This window comes from Triturus cristatus, chromosome 3_1 (genome assembly GCF_964204655.1).
Source record: "Triturus cristatus chromosome 3_1, aTriCri1.1, whole genome shotgun sequence".
NCBI lineage: Eukaryota > Metazoa > Chordata > Amphibia > Caudata > Salamandridae > Triturus > Triturus cristatus.
The window spans coordinates 267374881-267392414 of record NC_140583.1 but is presented as its reverse complement, the minus strand read 5'-3'; the positions used below and the strand labels follow the sequence as shown (position 1 = coordinate 267392414).

At 41.0% G+C, this 17534-nt stretch overlaps 1 protein-coding gene across 7 annotated transcripts in view; it reads right to left on the bottom strand.

Moving 5' to 3' along the window:
- The window catches only part of LINGO1 (leucine rich repeat and Ig domain containing 1), a 3568664-nt gene that overhangs the window by 2811885 nt on the left and 739245 nt on the right, over positions 1-17534 (bottom strand). The gene's annotated exons all lie outside the window — the stretch shown is intronic.

Below are 17534 nucleotides of genomic sequence, written 5' to 3'. Positions count from 1 at the left end.
ATAACATGTTATTTTAGTGAGGCCTAGTGTGTTCCTCCAATTGAGTCAATCATAACACTGTGAATTTTTACACTAGTGGCGTGCATTCCCCCTTTGCATGCCGTCTTATCTGTGAAGATAAAAATTTCATGTTCACATCACGTCATTTAATCAGGGAGTACTTATGTACGGCAGTTAGCCTCGTGTACCCTTCTGGAGCATGTCTGATCTTGTCCTCCTATAACTCGGAGGCGAGAATTTAGCGAAAACTGTATGTTGTGCGTTATCATCTTCTCAATGGATTTAACAGTTGTCTGTGCCCGTCTTGTGCCATCACCCTCCAAAACTTGTTTCATACTGGTTATTTAATACATCAGACTTCTTTAAAAATACGCGACAAACAGAAACAACCACACATCTTGACTTCAAGTATCACACCAGTATCCCTGTTAACATATCACATCCATTAACTCGTCCAGTCTATATGGGTTCCTTACTTCTTGGAGACAGGCGGTAATGGTGTCGCCCTGTAGTCAAACCCTATGATGTTTAAATGGTTAAAAGCCATAAGCATAAGCGTAGTGGCTTTAGCTGGAATACCAGCACAGTTTTAGGTTAAGCGTAATCTGAAAGATTAAGAGAGACTTACTTCGTCAAGGGTTCCACTCTGATATTTAAGGGTCATAGGACCATTGAATACTAATCACCTCTTGCTATGTTTAGTTTTAATATCCCTGACCATTCCGCTAATCAAGGGATACCATGGAGGGATCAAGGGATTTTTAATCTACGTCCCCTAGTACTTTTCTTTTAAGAGCTCCCTGGAAGATGGCTGAGCCCAACCTGACCCTTAGTAGTCGGGGTGAGCCCGATGATAAAGCATGCCACTACTAGAGTGTATGGGTTATTTAAAGAAAAGGAACTATTTCCTTTCCAGCACCTAGTCACGCGGTGTCTAGTGAGGGCAAGCACTCCCCCATCATGCTACATTTTTGTGACTTTAGGTGGAATACTAGTGAGTTTTGTGTATATTTAGGTAGGGAGGACGGAGAATTGCGTAATCGAACTGTTCCTTTGAAATGCTGTCTCTTCTAAATGCCTGATTCAATTTTTTGCACTTTTTTAAATCTTATTTTAGACATGGAATACTTTTTTCATTATACTGAATTGGTTTGGGAGCTTTACTGGGTGAGTACTTGAGTAGTCAGGCACTGTGTTGATAACACATGGGCCCTTAAATAGCGTGCACCTGGCCCAAATGGCACGGACCCCAAAACGTAACCTCCTCAACAAATTTTGAAAACACCAGATAAAAGCTTGAGATATGCAGCAGATGGCAACATTAACTGGCAACACAGCCAACATTCACCCTAAAACTATAGAGCAGTAGAAACAATGATACACTAAGCTCAGAGGTCTTAAGCAAACAGCGCCTGACACAGTTCAGAGCCCTCAGCCTGGTCATGGCTATGTGTGAACTATAAGAAATGCAAATACCATTTTGAAACAGCTTCAGACAATCAATCAATCAATCAGGGGTTTATAAAGCGCCCTACTCAACCGTGAGGGTCTCAAGGCACTAGGGGGGTCAGTCGAAGCGCCAGGTCTTGAGGTCCTTCCTGAAGGTGTGCAGGGTAGGCGAGCGTCTGATGTTTACGGGGAGCCAATGTCTCTGCTTTGTTCCCTCTTTTTTCTATGCAACAAATTCACCAAGTGTGCCCTGTAGTGACCTTTCTGGAGCAAGAGCCACCCATAAACATAAACATAAAATATAAATAAATATCGGTATGATACCATTCAAGAAGGGGACCCATAGAGGATAATCACAAGGAAGTCTTGGACACAAGCAGGTTGAGCTCAAGGAAAATTAGACATCACAGAATACATGGTGAACATAATTACTGCCAGCAATCATTGCCACCACGACTTGCACCAACACCTTGATGTGACTCAGGCAGCAACCATGACCTGTATCCTTTCAACTCAAATATTACCTCGCCCGATCATAAACACCAAGTCAATTCTCAGTGTAGTGATTTTACTTTTACATGTGGCTCGCTCTTACAGGCGTACTTGGTGTTCCAGGTTGGTACTGCCAGGTCAGTGTCATGACAGCAGTTTTACAGTTGATGCCTGAGTGACCATAAGCCTTTGGTACGCCTCCTTACCATGGAAGGGATGATCAAAGTATCTGCGTTAATCGTCAGGATGTCTATGAGAAGCGTTTGTGCACAAAATAGTGTATGTTCTGGGTAAGGACAATGTCACTGCGGATTTATTTTAATCAAAAATATCTTTACCCATCATAGAAGATCCGCGTGTGAAGAGGGACGAGTTTCAGATTGTGTTGGTCCTTGACGATGGTACCTTGCCCATAGAAATAAAGTATGGGTAGAAGAAATTTCCCAGGATAAGACTTTGAAAGAGGTTTGGAAATTCATGGCGAAGGGTTGGCCTGCTAAAAGTACAATTAGTCCTGAGTCAAGGTGTTTTTGGGAGGTGAGAAATGAGTTATGTGTGAATGACAACATTTGGAGAGGAGATCGAGCTGTGCCGCCTGCTGGAGTGAGACGAGCGATAGTTATGCATGGTTATAATGGCATCGTAAGAACTAAATAAACTGTAAAAAAAAAAAAAGGATTTTGGTGGCCTGGGTTGAACATTGTTATTGAGTGGTTAGTTCGAAATTGTGTAATTTGTGCTAATGCAGACAAATCCTTAAGGACATTAAGGCCCAACATGAGTGAACACTTTGTACCCAAAAGCCCATGGGAGACCATTGTTGTGGACATTATGGGGTCTACTGGCTCTAAGTCAAGTACATTGTGGCAGCCATTGATGCATTTTGGCAATGGCCTGTCATAAAAGTTGTGGAGAAAGTGGATATAGATATTGTGTCATCTTTTCTTGATTGTATTTTGACGGATGACAAGCTGCCTGTACAGATCATCACTGACAACGGGGTATAATTTCAAACAAAGCTAAGCGTTAGTTCCAGAGAGTGGGCATAACACATCGCACCATGTCTCTCTATAATCCTAGTGGTAATGGAATGATAGAAAGGTTTAACAGAATACTCAAAAGTGCCATAAAGATTGCAGGGGCAGGCAATATTAGGAGGGAAATGTAAGTGTACAAAACAGTGTGGATGTTTAGGACTACTGCCAATGATATGACTGGGCCCTCCTCTTTTGAAATTATGAGGGGCAGATGGATGTGGTGAGACAGAGAATAGAGGAAACGCATGAAACCAGCAAAACATAGTATGATTCAAAAAGAGGAGCTGAAAATAGTCCTGTTGTCAGATTCGGAATGTTGGTGAAGGTTAAGTAACCTTGGAAAGTGAAAAAAGGGGAGAGTCAATTCATGGGTCTATTTGAAATAAAGTAAGTGTTGAAGAATGAAGTGAAACTCAAGCATGGAATCTAAGTAGAAGTGCTATTCTCAAAGGGGCGAGGGAGGATTCAAGGACTTTTTAGGTTTTTGAATTTGAGGAAGATGCACAAAAAAAAGTTATTTCAAAGGAGCGAGAAAGATGGTTTAACAAAAGGAAAGAAGGGTCCGGTCAATTGTAATGTCCAGAAAGAAATGGTAAACACTCATTCGGAAAACTGAAGAATTCGCAAGAGACCTGTGTGGATGTCTGAGTTGGTTTGCAAATATCAGGAATGAATGTGCAATTATTTTTCGTTTCTTGTGCATCGTACCATTATGATCTTATGTATATTCAAGCAATGAGTTTTGGGTTCGAGTTGCAGTATTTTCATTTTTACAGTTCTGTTATATTTTTTGAAAACTTTTTTTATTTTGTAATTAAAGGAGGAAGATGTGTAGTGTGTTTACATTTAAATGTGGCTCGAGCTAATCTGGCACATGCATCAACAAAGACTTTTGCGATTCCTTAATTGCGATTTTTAAGGAATCGCAATTAAGGAATTGCAAAAGCCTATGCATGTAGGAATCACTATAAAAATAGCGATTCCTACAAATTCCTTAATTGCGACTTGCAAATTGCGAGTCGCAATTAAGGAATGCCGTCCCAATCATTCCTATGGGTCTCCAGGCCCATAGGAATGATTTGGAGATTGCATGAGCAAATTGCGAGTACCAGTAGGTACTCGCAAATTGCTCATGCAATTTCAAGGGTGCAAGGGTGTCAAAATGACACCCTATTGCACCCCTGAAATTGATCTGTGCGCATATGTTGCACACACACATGCTCTAAGGGCATGTGTGTGCGCAACATGAAACTTTGAAAAATGCACAAAAGTGCATTTTTCAAAGTTTTTGCAAATTACCATGAAGTTCAACTTCATGGTAATTTGCTCCCCCTATTAGCGAAATCGCTAATATTTTAACTTTAATGCATTGCATTTAAGGAATCTCAATTTGGGATTCCTTAAATGCAATCGCAATTTAAGGAATCGCTATTTAGAGATTCCTTGAATTGCGATTTTTGCATTTGGGATGATGCATCGCAAATGCAAAAATACCGGTTGCAAAGGGGCAGATTCTGCTAATCTGCCCGTTTGCGACCGGTTTTCTCGTTGATGCATGTGGCCCTAAATGCGTACTTGGTGTTCCAGGTTGGAACTGCCAAGTCAGCGCCGTGACAGCAGTTTTCCAGTTGATGCCAAGCATCCGGTGCAAGAAGACGTGCTGACCGGTGGTGTCGTGTCCATGTCAAATTTAACACCCAGTTTCTGCACTTGACCATGTGGGATTAGAAATCTCGAGTACATTTGGCCCTAGGAGACAAGTGTGCCAGTGTGTGTGCTGGGAGCATTACAGTCTTCTCAATGGAATAGATTACTTTTCAGCCTTGCTACTTTCCCTGATAATACAGAGCTGCATGGCACCTTGTGCAGGAGAGAAAAAACACAGGGAGCAGATGGGTTCAACTTTGTCCAGACAGGTAGGAGTGGACTGGGCAGCTTTAAAAACTACAAACCCTACATGCCACTCAGTTACACTACCAGGAGCTTCTGACCGAGTGATACAGGCCAACATTTGATGGGACAAAGCAAGACAAGGCAGGTTTGCCCATCCTTTGTCATGAGAGGATACAGTCTCACAGGTCCCGCTCAGTCATTGGCCGGCCCTGTTCTCGGGCTGGATGAAGCCGATCATAGCCTGCCTTGTCCATCGCAAAAGAAAGTTGTATATTAAGCCACGGTGATGCGGAAAAGCCTCATCCAGTTCTGAAGCCGCCTGTCTGTTAAGCCCTTCTACTTTCCTGGCATCCATATGCCCAAGTACGTTGAGAGCCTGCATGGCACAGCAGTGGCGCTTCTGTAAACAGCTTAAAGGTTCACACCAGCTACTAATTGCTTCTGCGAGGATGCAGGTGGCACTCACTTCTATCCAAAGCACTTATCTCCCTGCACTGTCTGCAATTATCAGCTTTCATTAGCACGGCTTCCAAGAGGGACACGCAGGTGCATGTGTGCACGAGACCCAGAAGGCGGGACGGAGCAGTGAGGCTCCAGATAGAGGGCGCGCAGCTGCCAGCAGCGCGAGGACAGGAAGGATCCCTCGCGCGCCCGTCACAAGGGCTCTTAGCAGGAAGGGCTGAGGAAGGTCCGTATCATTCTAAGGTGATCTAGGCCGCGTTTATTGATGTAAACGCGGGAAACTATAACAAAAAACAAATGTACAAAATCACAAACTTGGGGGAGGTGGGGGGGGGGGGGTTCAGAGGGGGTGATGATGGCTATAAAAATACACAAATGTGAAAAATCACAACCCCTGGACGATAATTGCTATATATCCAGAACAGTGTCAGTTGGTGCACAAGTTGTGCCCAGTGCAGTCAATTTTTTCAATTTTCTTCTGCCTATGGCGAAAAGTTTAACTGCCTTGCGGGCACTGATAAAATTGGAGAGACAAAAAAGCATAAAATCCCCTTGTGCCCACTAAGGTTTATAAATAGACCATTGCACTTCTGGGTTTCTGGTAGAGGGTCGATGGAAATTTACGTGTCCAATTAGGTGGTCAATAGCACCCTCCTGAGAAGGTCTCCAAGACCCCTCCCTGAATGGCAGCAGGATCCTGCAAGACCCCTGACCCTCGCTGAGGTCCATGGAAACACGCGCTTCCCTCCCATGAAGACCCGCCAAGCCCAGAACAAGGCTGTGTTAATTCTGGGCGGTCTTTGGCCTCTCACACAATGCCAATTTCAGCTCACACTTCCCGTAGAGTCTGCATCCGAACACGCGTACATGAAGCACGCACCCAATTTAAACCTTGTTTCACTATCAAAGGGGACTGGTGGATTTTGTTTTTTTCTCCAGCCATTATGGACTGAGCATAAATTTGGTGCTGACGGCTATCCTCTATGCCAGTTAGCTTAGCCTAAATGAAATCCCTTACATAATGAGGTCTATGTTCCATCCAATAAGAAATGAGTAATGAATAGTCAGTACTCAATGGCTGCATAGGAGCTACTCATGGAAAAAGAGAGAGTAGTGAGTAGAGTCTGAGATCTGAGTATTATCTGAGCCCTGAGTAGCATCTTAATGTCAATATGGTGAGTAGTGCTGGATTGGTGAGCTAAATCTGAATATCTGAGTAAAGAACTCTATTTGAGTGCGTAGATTTCTATTTTGTTAGTGTGACGGAGTGATAAAGCTGTGGGCAATGGCTAACTGGATTCTCAGTGCAGAGCAGTGCCCAAGTAGTTCACTGTTCGGAATTGGTCAACAGTGTCCAATCTGTAAATGGGGCCAAATGGCGAGCGATGGCTGTGAGGCAGGCAGTTCTTAAAGAGGTAGCACTTTCCAGTTACTTTCCATTGACCCAGTAGTGGAAGTTGTGAAAAAGTCCTCTGGACCAATAATGTTTGACTGCACAATAGGCTTTATCGAGTAAATGATCACTGCCCGAGTGGTAGCTGCAGCCTGGGTTGTGGGCTTTGTGCAGGCAATGAGTACAGACAATTGGTGGGCATTGTCCGAATGGTAGGCAGTGGTAGGGACCGACTTTTAAGAAGTGTTAATGTCTGAGTGGTAGGAAGTCCATGCGTGGGGGGAATACCATTTGGCAGAATTTCTTCTATTGAAGCCGTTTGGTTTTTCAAAGGTTCAAAGTCCATACATTGAGTAAAATTGTGTAGGTTAACAGTAACACCTGCTACAAAATGACGAAATAGCAGTGGAAAGTGGTACATAAAAACATGTTATTAAAATTATTATAATTGTTATTACCCTCTTCAGCCTGTCTAATAACAGCATTATTAAGATGCATAAACAACCACAACAACTTCTGAGAACTGCATAGACTCCTTTATTCATGTTTCCAGGAACAGAGACCCTATCCACCGCCAGAGTCAAGCAGCTCAAAGCTTGTCCCACCAACGGCCTTTTCAGAACCCTCAGCCGACATTCCGGTGATGATGTGCTGGTTACAGAGCAGCACACCATCACATGGCAACAGAACATTATCAGGTTACAGAACCCCATATCCTGCAGATTCTGTTATCTAAGATACCACATCACCGTCCTCATTTTACATACCGACAAAAACATCAGAACATAAAACATAGCTATACATAATGAAAGAAAACACCAAAGGCAACATAATCCAAGAAATGGATGAAATAAACTCTAGCCTTATACACAATGAAGGAAGCAAATGAAACATAACATCACCATAGAACTAAATTAGATTGGACACAGTCCTGTAGCTGTCGGTCTCCTCTTTTCACATTGTTGTCTGCTCCTGAGATCCGCAACTGCATCTTTGTCCAGCAAAAGCAAATTGCCACATAATGTAGAGCCATATTTAGCCACCCTGCTGAGATTCCAAATTTTATTATCATCAGTCTTCACAGCATTTTAAAACAGATTCTTCACTCTGATGGGTTGACTGAACTTCAACACTCTACCATCCTTCCTTGGAGATTACATTTTTATCCAATGTCCTAACCACACAACAGTCTCCTTTACAGATTTTCTTTTGTCATGGAGTTCCTTAGATTTACTTTTCTTCTCCTTTTCTCTCTTTCTCCATTCTCCTATCTCACCTGCATTATCATCAACCTCCATACTTTTCTTATTCACCCAAGCAGGAGCCATTTCACAAGTGGGCATTCTTTCTCTAAACAAACAAAAGCTACACTCCTGTGGTGGAATGTGGCATTAGGCGATATTCTCTTACTTTCTTTCTAATTCCTTCCTCCCAATTCACTCCACACAACAAAGATTGTTGCAGGCTCTCGTTCAACACTTTAATAAAGCGTTCCACTACTCCGTGGGATTCCGGATGATAAAATGCAGCTTTCTTATGCTTAATCCCTCTCATCATCAACAACCCCAGAGGTAAGTTGAACCCCATTGTCTGTAAGTGTGCTAGATGGAAAGCTCTCGCTCTAAAACAACTCTTTAAGGAAACAAATAATGTCTTTTGACTCAATTGAGTTCACCACCTTAATTAGTATGGGCTGAGTTCTGCATTCAATACTTTATCACTCCGCATGCATTCAACACAATCTCTTACCGCTCTTTCTACCATTAGATCTATCACCGGACACCATTCTCTGACCCTTTCTTTGGTCTTTGAGCTACCCATGTGTCTGGCATGAACACTCCCTACCAATTGTCCTCTGAACTTTAGAGGAGACACGAATTTGGTTCCCCTCAGTAACAATCCATCAACAACTGTAAACTCATATTGTACCTGCCAATATACTAGCGTACCTTCATCACACTTACATTTGCTTGCTAACCAACTAAGACCATCCAGGCAACTTTCTGTAAACTCTCATCCTCTTGGAGTTCCTTTTTCCACGTTTCTTCCTGTGCCACTCCTTCCATTAATACACAGACGTTCACTTCCTCATCAAACTCTCCCCCTCCAAAACGTTTACTGTGAATCAAATAATCAATCTTGGATTCCAAACACAACATTTTTTATTTAATTTATTGATATTTTAAAATAAGTGCAGTGCAGAGTTTATACAACAACAAACAAATTTGGTGTATTAATGCCAAATATACGACAGTTCAAAACACATACATCAGTCTTGAGTCATCATGTTTTTACCATAGCAATGTGCCCCGTAGGCTCAAAAACAGTGTTCATGTAACATTAAACATATATAGGTAATGGCGTCTAAATATGACAGCAGTTTCCAGGATTCATCTTACAGTGCCTATCTTGTACACATGTCAAATCTTCATACATTATTAATTACACCTCCTCCGTTTGGACAGCATTTGACTCAGCACCTTCAGTTCCAGTCGTTCTCTCCTGAGCCCAGGTAATAAAAGGTTCCCATATCTCACGGGGTCTAAAAGTGGGTGGCATCAATTCCCAGAAATTAGTTAAATTGACGTGACCGTAAGTAACCTCTCTGATCCACTACTTGATCGTGGGCTTCCTCTTCCTCCCCCAATGAACTGCGATTTGGCGTTTGGTGAACAGTAGTAGCAGTGCATGCAATTTACGTGTTTTTTACATGTGTGTCTTTGACATATCCTAACAGTCCCAATAATGGGGATGGAGATAAAGTCATATCCAGAATCTGATTGACAGATGCAAAGATTTGGAACCAATAGTCAGCTAGTGCAGAACACTCCCATGCCATGTGGAGGAAAGATGCAGGTGTCATCCCACACCGCCAGCAGTTTTCATCGTCTCTAAGCCCCATTTGATGTAAACTGATGGGTGTTCTGTAATATCTATGGAGGAATTTGAAAGGAATCAAACGAAGCCTGTAGTTCGGGGATAACTCAGTCAGCTGAGTGCAACAGTACGTCCACTGATCTTCAGTCAAGGGGGGCAATATTTCTGTATTCCACTTCAGCCAAGCACTAGGTTTCGTCACAGGGGCAGTGGATTCCAAACGCAACCTTGACAGACAATCTGCTTGCAAGTTACAAGCTCCAGTCTCATGAGAGATCTTAAAGTCAAACTCTTTAAGACCCTCTACCCATCGGCGGATGCAGCTAGAGATTTGATAAATCCCTTTCTTCATGAAAACCTCCTTAAGCAGTTTATGATCTGATTTTACTTTAAATTTGCATCCCCACAGAAACTTCCTAGGTCTTCTTACTGCCCAGAAGACTCCTGGAGCCTCCTTCTCGATAACTGAATAATTGATTTCAGCTCTCCTTAAGCCACGTTCTAAACAAAATGGTCCTACACTTACCACCAGACCTCTGCAACAACACAGCCCCTAACCCTTTAGAACTGGCATCAGTCATGACAATGGTAGCATCATTTGTATCAAAACCCCCAAGGTCAGTGGCATTCTCCAAACAAGATATCACATCATTAAATTAGTTTTCACGTCACACAAATGCCTTTCCCTTTTTCAAAAGCAGCCTCATACTGTCCTTTTATTCAGCAAACTTATTATAGAAGTCTGCAATGCCTAAAGATTTCACCATATTCTCTTTACACTTGGGAGACAATAGATTCTTAATGGTATTTACCAGCCCACACTTTGGCTCAATACCAGACCCAGTGATCACATGTCCCAAATATTCTATCTCTGACACATTGAATCTACTTTTCTCCCATTTAAGCATCAATCCTCCTTTCTGCAGCCTTTCCAGCAGCTCTTGTAACCTTTCATTATGCTCAGCTACATTTGAGCCAACCACCAATACTTTCACACCGTATACCACTTGCAACAGCCTTTCCATCGCACTCTGAAAAACAGATGCCTCTGAGATGAGCCCGAACGGCATTCTCAAAAATGTAAAAGTTTCAAAGTGAGTGGTGAAGGTAGGCAATTCTTGTGATCTCACATCCAACTTTATCTAGTGATATGCCGAACTTAGATCCAGTGATGAAAAATGCTTAGCCCCATTGAGAGAGCTCAGCATTTCACTGATGTTGGGTAGGGGATAGGTGTCCACTTCCACAGCCTTATTGAGCTCCCTCAAGTCCACACACAATCTATCCTCCCCATTGGCCTTGCATGACATCACCCCAGTAGTACAAGCCATTCTGAGGCCTCCACTTCTCGAATAATGCCATTGTCAATCAACTTATCCAATTCATTCTTCATACTTTCTTTGACTGCCAAAGGAACACTCCTAACCTAGCCAATGTTTGGCTGCACATTGGCTATAAGTTTAATAATAAGCACATAATTCCTGCGACACCTCAACTCCTTTTTGAAAACATCCAGGAACGTATTCAACAACTCACTTCACTCATCCGAAACACTCCTGACTGCAGGTATATCTTTCACTCGAACTGCAGGATTCTCATTGGGGTCAAGATACATATACAGGTCCTGCTGTTTTAAGCAACTTAATAAGGAGTCATCTTTTACCGAAACACAAATATTCCCTATGATAATTCTATTTTTTAACTTGATAATACCCCAAAAGTACCCATATAGCTTGATAGGTTCACCAGCATATCACCTAGGTTTGATGTCTGGTTTCAAAAGTTTCACTCTACTCTTCAGCTTTTACTAATAAGATACCTTCTGTATCAAGGTTATCCTAGCTCCTGAGTGAAATAAAATGTTGACCAGTTGCCCATTTACTTGCACAACCTCCAGTGGGCTACCCGACCCATCAACTTTAGTTTGAAGAACTACAACCTCCTCCACCACATCACCATCATCCCCATCAACTTCTCTAACTTTCTTTAGATTAGATTTACATTTTGTGATGTGTTCCTTTCTTCCACAATTTGGCAAATAGCCTTCCACCCTGAGAAGTCCTTGTTGTGTGCCATGTGACTCTCATTACCACAGTGAAAGCAGTTACCAGAAAATGTTATGACAGTTTTGCTACATGCATCCGCTTTGTATTGAGTTTCTTTTCCCACATTATACCTCTCACCTACAGGTTTCTCACGACAATCTTAAGAGAAATATTGTCTTCTTCCTTGTTAGCATGCAACTCATCCCTACGAATAAGTTTAACACAAGCCTTTGAGTGTTCATGAGTCTTACCCATCATCAAGACTTCATGCAGAGATAGATTATCTTTTTGCCACATGGTTTCTTTGGCTTTTTCCAACATACACCCTAGCATAAACTGGCCCCTTTAGCGCTCTTCATTGGAACCAGAAAATCCACAGGTCGAGGCTACCCTGCGCAAATCAGTTATGTATTGCTCTACTGTCTCTCCTTGGAACAAGTATTCACATGGAACTTATTTTAAGACGTTTTTGTAGTGACACAGAGTTTCTTGTGTGGACTTTATCTATGCTAACATTTAAATATAAAAAAAATGACAGAATTTTCTTGTCTTGACTTAATCAATGTAAACGTTAATTCAAAACGAACAGCCAGTATCTTGTGGTATAATCTGATTCAGACGAAATTAAGTTTTCTTCTTAAGAAAAAGATAAGTATGCGGTCTTAACATTCTTATTGATGTGAGTGAAAGAAGATTTTTTGAAAAAGAAAAGCAAACCGCAAGTGAGAAAAACCAAAACCAAACAAGAAGAAAAACTCGGTGGTAAAGTTTATGAACATCTGAGGTGTATTGGTTATTCTATCCAAAAGACAGCCAATTATATTTAATACAATGAAAGGCACAGAGGAATTGCTCAGTGTGTCACCCACACCAAGATGGTTTGAAGGAATCTTATCTGTAGACCGTTTATCCAATCTGGAGAGCGTTGTATTCTGTTAATGAGGGATCTACCTCTGTCCCTATCATGGGCTACAATTAATCGAGCCTATCCTTACCTAAACAGGTTCCTTCAACCCATCTCGGTGAGGAAATTACAAAGGACATCTTGCCTTCATGAACTGGCCTTAATTGCCGAATTCCTTACTTACCTAGAGCCCACTAGTGAACACACTGTGGGCTGGCAGTTATTCTTGGTCACCACACCAACAGTGGTCCTTAAAGGAGTGGAAAGGACCTTATTAACTTTCAGCCCTTCGCAGGTTGCCACAGTCCTGATGAGACCCTAGTATTGGATATAGGGTTGAAACGCCGCAGACACACAAAAAAGACAGACTGTACTTTTGTATGGGTGGCACACTGAGAAATGTGTTTATTGCTCTGAAATTTTGCTCGAATTTTTTAAATAAAATCTTTCCATAAAAATATAGTATGATAATAATAAAAGCATTACTCATAACAGCACACAATTCTAACAATAAAAATAATAATAGCTTGTTTCATATATCAGAAACTGAACTCCTACCATTTCTAAGGGCTATAAATACCAGTATTTGGACTGTTACCCAATTTAATCAAACTCAGTTACCGACCACCTGCAGGATGGAAGGATATGTTGGCCATACATGAAATTAAAAATCATAACCTGCAAATGACTGCTCTTTGAGCCAGCCTGGTGGCTTGGGAGTCGTAGAGCTATGGTACTTCATGGCTTAATGTCATAAGGACACAATTTTTCTATCCCAGAACTTTTCTTTTACAAATCATTCTTTGACAGTCTGAGCAAAGTTGTTGAATTAAAGTGAATCTAGACTGCCCGCAAACCCCAGAATTCACCAATTTCTTAACTCAATGCACAGAACTGGAAACAATGGTCCCTAATGTCATGAGCCACCTGGTAAAAAATAAGGTCCATAGTTGTAGTAGTAGCATCCGTAATTGATTAGTCATTGAAGTTGGCACCAAGGTGATCATTCTCTAGGTAAGAATTACCTTTTTAGTCAAAGTTGCTTATTTGCTGCAACCAAAAGCCATTCCTAATTATCAGAGAACGAGGGAATAGAGCAATTTTCTCTTTCTGGCTGTTGCACTCATAACCACACAACATTTGAAGACTTCCATAGACAAATAAATGAACTATGCATCATCTCTTTTAGTTTATAAAACACCAACATTAAATATTTTTCCAAAAAGGTAAAAGTACTGTTTATTGATTTGAAAAATATAGTTTAGACTTTTTTCGGTCTCTCGGGTTGCAGCAGGATGCTTCAAAACTATCCTTCATCAGTTCAGCATCGTTAAATGGGAAATACATACAGATAAAAAGACTGAAAAAATATCCTTCAGAGAACTTCTAGAACTAGAGAAGAAAAGGTAAAAGGATCAATGTTCATAAAAAGTCAAAACTTGACACCTCCAAAACTGCAAAAGGAATAGACATCTCCAAAACTGCAGAAGGAATAGATTTCTTCTTAAATTTGAATCCACTGTCTGCCAAATGATCTGTTTTCTTTCCTCTGTATTATATCATCAATACGTGACCTAGCCCTTCTGAAAGATTCAATTTCTTACATTGCCTAATTCCAATGGAGTACAGTTAGGGAATTTGTTAATAGGGTGCTTCATAATAGTTACAGTAGGATACTGTGAATTCAATACATAATCTAAAGATTCCAGAATATCACCAGCACAGTCACAATGTTACCACCATTTAATTTCGCCTAAATACGTGCTTACAGCATATTTATACAACCATAACTAATAATTCTAAAAAATATCACATCTTCTTACCCATTAGGTGATATTTCAGAACTTGCCTGCAGTGCCTGGTGTTTTGAAGTTTAACCAGCTGTGAGAGGAATTATGTATAAAATTGGTATAAGGAGGCACCATTCAAACTATTTATTGTTTTGCTTCTATGCTAACTATTTCACATAAAAGCCACAAACCATCCCAAACAAGCAGAGTCAAAGCCAATAGGTCTGGCTTTAATGTACCAACAAATGTAAAGACATACATTCACAAATGCTGTTTGCATGCACTGGATGCAGAAACATTGTTTATCAAAGTAAAGTCTGTCCTACTGACTTTGACAAGGCTTTCTGTGTACAACCCATATAGAAGAAAAAGAACTGAATTTGACAAACAGTATAGCTGGGTTTATTTTTGAGAAATAAAATAGTCCCTCATGCATTTTAATGGACGCACTTCCTGGGGGTGGGGGTGGCAATGAAACATTGCCATCTGATAGCATGAGGTGAGAGAGTGATAGTGCTCTGGGTGGAGCCAATTCAAAGTCCACTCTATGCATATTTTAAAGTACTACATGCATATTTTGAAGAACTGATAAAAATGTGACATCCAGACATCTCACCGTCGAACCAGACCCACAAAGGGAAGTTTGCCTTAACTAGATAGGCCATTTTTACAAAAACTGAGGGCTATCTAGGGGTCAAGGAAGAGTAGCTGTAAGGCATAGTCAATGTTTTTTAGGGTTCAAGGTAGTGTTTTTAGGTTTCAGGGATGGTTAGCATTAAAGGATAGTAATGATTCAGGAACGGGTAGCATTAAGGGTTTTGTAGGGTTCAGGTAGTGTATCATTAAGAGGTAAGAAGGGTTTTTTAGAGTTCATTCAACAGCAGTGTTAAGCAATAGTAAGGGGTTTTGAGGGTCAGGCAAGAATGGCGTTAAGGTGTAGCAAGGGTTTCAAATTTTCAGGGAAGAGCAGAGTTAAGGGGTGGTCAGGGAGTTTTATGATTCGGGAAGGGGAGCATTAGGGAAGCAAGGGTCTTTATGATTCAGGGCTAGATAGCATTTTGAGGTTTATGGGTTTGTAGGGTTCAGGGGAAGGTTAGCTTTGAGGGGTAGCGATAAGTTTTTAGGATTTAGAGATGGGAAATGCAAGGTAGTAGTTAAGGTATTTTATGGTACGGGGAAGACTATCATTAAGGGCTGGTACATTTTTTCAGTTCAGGGAAGTGTAGTGATAAGGGGTAGTATGGTATTTGTAGGGTTTATGGAAGAGTAGCTATAAGTGATAATAAGTGTTTTTGTACAGTTCAGGGAAGGGTTGCATTAAGGGATAGCAAGGAGTTTTTATGATTGAGGCATGGGTATTGTTAAGGGTTAGTAAGGGCTTTTTAGAGTTCAAGGAAGGGTTGTGTTAAGAGGTAGTTATGGTTTTTAGGGTTCAGAGATGGGCAGCATTAGGGTATAAAGAGGTTTTTAGGGTTCATGGAAGGGGGGCAGTAATGGCTAGTAAGGAGTTATAAGGTTCAGGAAAATGTAGCATTAAAAGGTGCTAATACATTTTTAGGGGTCAGGGGCGGGTTGCATCAAATGATAGTAAGGGTGTTTAGGTTCAGGGATGAGTAATAAAGAGTACTAAGGATCCTAAGGTCCATGGATGGATAGCATTATGGGGTAGTAAGCTTCTCTGTCTCAGGGAAAGGTGTGTTAAGAGATTATATGGCATTTTTAGTGGTTAGTGAAGCATGGTTGAAACTGGTAATAATGCTTTTTTAGAATTCAGGGAAGGTTAGGCTTAAGAGGAACAAGGAGTTTGTTGGGTTCAGGAAAGTGTAGCATTAGGGCATATTATGGGATTTTTAGGGTTCCTTGAAGAACAGAGTTAAGGGGTAGTAAAGGTTTGTAAGGTTTAGGGAAGCGCGGTGGTAAGGCATACTGAGGGCTTTTCAGAGTTTAGGGATGTGTAACAAAGGAGAAATGAGAGTTTTTAAGGTTTATAAATGGATACTGTTAAGGGCTAGTACACTTTTAAAGGAGTAGTAATGGGGATTTAAGAGTTCATGGAAGAGTAGCCTTGTGGGGCAGCAAGAAGTTTGTAGGGTTCAGGGAAGGATAGCATTAAATCAGTGGTCTTCAAAGTCCTTAATGACATGCCCCCCCCACCGTGTGTAAAAAAGAAAATCACCCCCCTCAATTTTTCACAATCATTCAGTTAAATAGGCAATGTTTAAATATGTCTAACCATATTTAAACATTGCAGTTAAGTTACGTTACCCTTTTTACACATACGCCCAGTCAGGATATACATAACAAAAGATGTTATTGATGGCCGATTACAAAGTAGCCTACTGTCCCTCATTTTTTTCACTTAAAATAAAGCATGATGCTTATCATGACCAGAGCCTAGCCAAGTGCCCCAGCTGGGATCATGTAAGCCCCTCCAGGGAGGCCCGACCCGCAATTCGAAGACCTCTGCATGAAGCAGTAGTAAGGACTTTTTTGGATTCCGGTTTGGATACCATTAAGAGGTACCACGTGGTCTTTAAGGATCAGGGAAGGGTAGCACTAGGTGTTATGAAGGGTTTTTAAGGGTACAGGGTAAGGTCGTGTTAAGGGGCAGTAACGAATTTTTCAGATTCAGGAAAGGTAGTTTCAAATTACAGTATATTAAATAAGTACATTAATTTAATATATAAACATATACAATTTGAAGTAAATTCAATATAACATTGGTTTAAAAAGTAAAATAATAAATTAAAATTAATAAATAAAGTAACTTTTGGGAGCTAATGGAATTTAAAAAAAGTCTCTAGGTCATATATCCTAAAACTAGGAAGTAGAGATAAACCCATACAATTCTCTCAAGAGGTGCCATGTTAAGGTATGAATTAAGTCAATGATGGCAAAAAAGAAGGGAGGTGGCAGGAAGTGCAATACAGCAACACATTTCCCCTGACTGCCCTCTTCCCATCTGTGCTGTGGCCAGAGAATAACGAAAAGAGTGTCATTATCTAATTATGGAGGAGACATATAGCATTGCTGTGGTGTGTGTATGATCAAAAGTTCAATCTCTGTTGTAACATAATAGGCTGACTTGATAAAGAGCACTGGCTCACCCAGTTTAATAAACAAGTGATTACAACTGATTGGAGGGTAAGCACTTTTTCTGTGGAAGCACACAATTTCTGTTCAATAAAAACA